A 3,787-nucleotide genomic window follows, 5' to 3' on the forward strand; every position below is an offset into this window, starting at 1 on the left:
CCTGGAGACCACAAAACTCCCCCAGCAGCCGGGCTGCCGGGGGCCTGGTGTCTGGGGATGCGTCATCTCCCAGAGCTCAGTATTAAAGACCGGGCTGTTCCAGACTCCTCTTTTTGGTTGGGAATAGAAGCTGGGCCTCCTATTAAGATGCCAGTATCTGACCCTAACAAGCTGTGATGTCCTTGCCCTGAAAGACTGAGGGGAGATGGGTGTTCAGGGCCGGCTTCCTGACTCCAGCCAGTGCCTTGGCAGGTGCACACAAAGCAACACTAATACCCCCATGTGCCCCCCTCCATATAGTGCATCCCCTGAATCTGCTGCTGTCACTCCTTCCTGAGCCTACTGCTGTAACGGGACACACGGGAAGTGTTTTGCTCCCCTTTTTGTTTTTATTTCGCAAGATTTCCACCAAATGCAGGTCAGTTTTGCTTCATTAGGGGCACTGTACTGCCCTGAGAAAGTGTTACGCTTCTGTTTACCTGTGCGAGAGGAGGTGAAGGGAAGTCTTCCACAGTCCCCCTTGGAGCTGCCGGGGCGATGGGAGCTGTTGAGACAGCATGTTTCTGCAGTGTTTCTCACTAAGCTGTGATTGCAGGCGCGCTGGCTGTGGTATTCAACAAAGAGGTCCTTTCTTTTCAGCGGTATTAGCTTTTAATGTGAAAATGGAAGAAACATCGATGGGCAAAGAGAATTGCTCTTTTTGTTCACCAAGCGGTGCTATCGTGATGGAAGGTTTGTGCCATACACCTGTAGCAAAAGGCAATACTGGCCAGATCAGTGTTACGGTTGGTGCAGGAAAACTTTGAACCCCAGCAAGAGGCATTTTCTACGTCCAGATGTGGGAATTTCTGCTCATCCTGGGCTCCAGGTATGAGGTTGGTTGGGGTTTCCTTCTTGTGCAAACAGCAAAAGCTCTACCCACATCCACTGAAGAGCTGTCCCTGCTGTCACGTTAGCCTGACACTGAAGTCATGTGGTTTTGTTCCCTGGTGGTGGGTGGTCTTCTCTGAGTTTGCTTTTAATGAAGCTGGAGAATTAGATTTGAGAGAAAGTCCTCCCTGTGCTCACACACACATACATTTTATGTCCCCTCAACGTAAGCACCATAACAAGACACGGTCACTTGGGTGTGAGTGGGATCAGAGGGGACAGGTCCACAGCCATAAATTTCACTGCAGTATTTGTGTCAACATTTGGTACAGCTTTTCCTTCCAAGACAGCTGCGAGATTCCATCTAGCCTCTTTGCAGGAAAAAGTAGCAACTTGCTGGGCTTTTATTTAAAAAAAAAAAAAAAAAAAAAAAAAAGGTTTTCAGCCTAACCCCTTTGGAAATGGTGTAAAGTTGTGATTTCATAGGATAGGAATCCGGCGAACTGAACCTGCTGCTGGGACAGGTGATGTGGTGCCCAACCAAAATGGATACTTGACAGCACTCTGAAGTCCTCACGTGAACAGTTAAATGATCCACACAAAAATACTACTCTGCTTTCACCCATTTCCTCCGGACCTCTGCCTCCCCTCTGGGGAGAGAAGGACTCTTACTGTAAAAAAATTGGACTTTTAAACCTGTTGACTAAAAACAGTAATTAATATTAATTTATATTTGTGAAAAAAAAAAATGCCACTGTCCTAGTGATTTCTGATGTAAATACGTTGTTTATATAGTATGTATTAAATTTTCCTACATTGTAAAACTGCTGTACTTTTGATTCTTGTATATTAAAAAGTGTTACTGAGATTTTCAGAACCGTGCCAGCGTGGTGTGTCTGGGGAGGTCCCGCAGCCCCTCGGTGCAGCAGCAGGTCTGGTGGAAGCGCAGGGTGAGCATGGAACCCCGCGGCTGTCTGGGGCTTGCAGGGCCCTTCCCTGCCCGCTGCGGCCGTGCTGCCGTGGCTATGGTTATCGTGCAGGAATAAGCTTGCTCTTCTCGGCTGGTTTATGTAGTTTCACAGTCTGCAGTGACAGGGACCTGGGAACCCCTTCGGATGGGAATTTCTGCCCAATCAGAAGCGGTGCATTTCCACCAGGATTTCACTGGGATGGTTACTGATGTTGATGTGTTTTTCCAATCTCCATCTCTTCTGGCTCTCTGGAGGTGCGTAAACTTCTTTTTGACCCTTTCTGGGGAGAATTCCCCTTTTCTCTAGGAGAAGTGCTGCTCCTGCTGCATCAGCGGAGTTCTCCGCTCTGTCCCCAGCCCCTCCTGGGCAGGCCATGCCTCTCCCCAGGTGGGATGTGGTGGCATCCTGCAGGCTGCTTACCCTACACCCACGCACACCGAGGCCCGCGCGGCAGGACAGCGCAGGGATTGAAGCCGTTCCTCCCAAGTTAGAAAAGCTCATTGTAAAAAGTGCTTTTCGCACCCGTAACCACTGGATCCGGCCCTTCCCAGCCCTCTCTGCTGCTGCTGAGCCGAGTTCCAGCCAAGAGTGAAATTTCACGGCTGTGTTACATGCCCCTGAAAGATGGATCCCCTCATGGGAAGAGTGACTGGCTGTTGGCGGGGGGGCTGCGGGGGGAGGAGGGGGCTCGGCAGGAGGGAGGCGCAGGGGCCATGGGGAGCTGGTGCAGGTGTCCCTGCCCTGGGGACAGCACCCCGCCTGAGGCAGGTGAAGGTGTCTGCTTAGCTCTGTGCTGGCTCATCTCTTACCCAGGGGTGGGTGCCGCGGGAAGGCTGGAGACGCGGGGGCCCGAGGAACTGGAGCAGGGGGCGGGTAGGGCTACGGGCACCTCGATGCCAGGGCCGTGGGCGTCCCCCTGCCAGCCCCCAGCCACAGCACCGCGCTGCCAACACTTACCGAGGGCCTCGAGGTCGAAGCCGACGGGGACGTGACCCCTTGGCGTGATGCAGCTTCCCACATCTCCTGCTTGTGGTCCAGTCGGTCCCATGGGAGCGTCTCCTCCGTAAAGGCACGGTGCGTGCAGCGCGGCGGCCGCCCCCGGTGGCTGCTGCTGGCCCCCGGTGGCTGCTGCTGGCCCCCGGTGGCCGGCAGGGCCGCTGTGCAGCGCGGGGGTCCCAGCCCGGCCCCGCCACCCCTTTTTCCTCAGGCCGCACCGGAGCGGACCCTCTAGAGGGCAGCCGGTTCCCAGCAAAACGCCGTTTCTCGGTGCGCTCTGCTCCGTGGTGGTGCCGTTCCCAGGCGGCCGGGTGTGAGGGGCGGGTGGCCGCCGCGTCCCACGCACCCCGAGCGAGCGGTCGGACGTGAAGCTGGGAGCAGCCGAGGCTGCGGCCCGGGGCCGGGCTGGGGCCCCCGGCTCGGGGATGATGGGCTGGGGCCCGGGAATGATGGGCTGGGGCCAGGGGCCGGGGACGACGGGCTGGGGCCTGGGGACGGGCAGGTGCCGCCAAAACGGGCCTTAAGGGCCTGTCCGGGACACCCGGCTGTGGCACCTCAGCCACTGTGCTTCAGGGAGGGCCGGGGCGGGACAGGACCCTGGAGCACCCAGGGGCCTGCAGAGGCTGGGGCTGCACCCTCACCGGCCATGGCCTGGAGAGCAGTGTGAACCTCTCCCAGATGCCACAGGGACATTGCTGCCACCGCTGCCCCGGTGTCCCTGCGCGGCCTGTGCCTTCCCCACTGCCCTCCCGGGGAAAGCTCAGTGCCGCACAAGGATGGGGCGCTGTGGTCACCCGGGGGTCACCATCCCCTTCCATTGGCACTTTCTCCCACCAGCAGATGCAGGTGTCGCTTGCTGCCTGAGGCTGATGAGCGGGGGACCACTGGTGACCTACGGGCAGCTTTTACGTGACTTTGCAGATTCAGCTAAAGCCAAGCTCCGTCAGCAC

Source organism: Falco peregrinus, chromosome 1, assembly GCF_023634155.1.
Source record: "Falco peregrinus isolate bFalPer1 chromosome 1, bFalPer1.pri, whole genome shotgun sequence".
Lineage (NCBI taxonomy): Eukaryota > Metazoa > Chordata > Aves > Falconiformes > Falconidae > Falco > Falco peregrinus.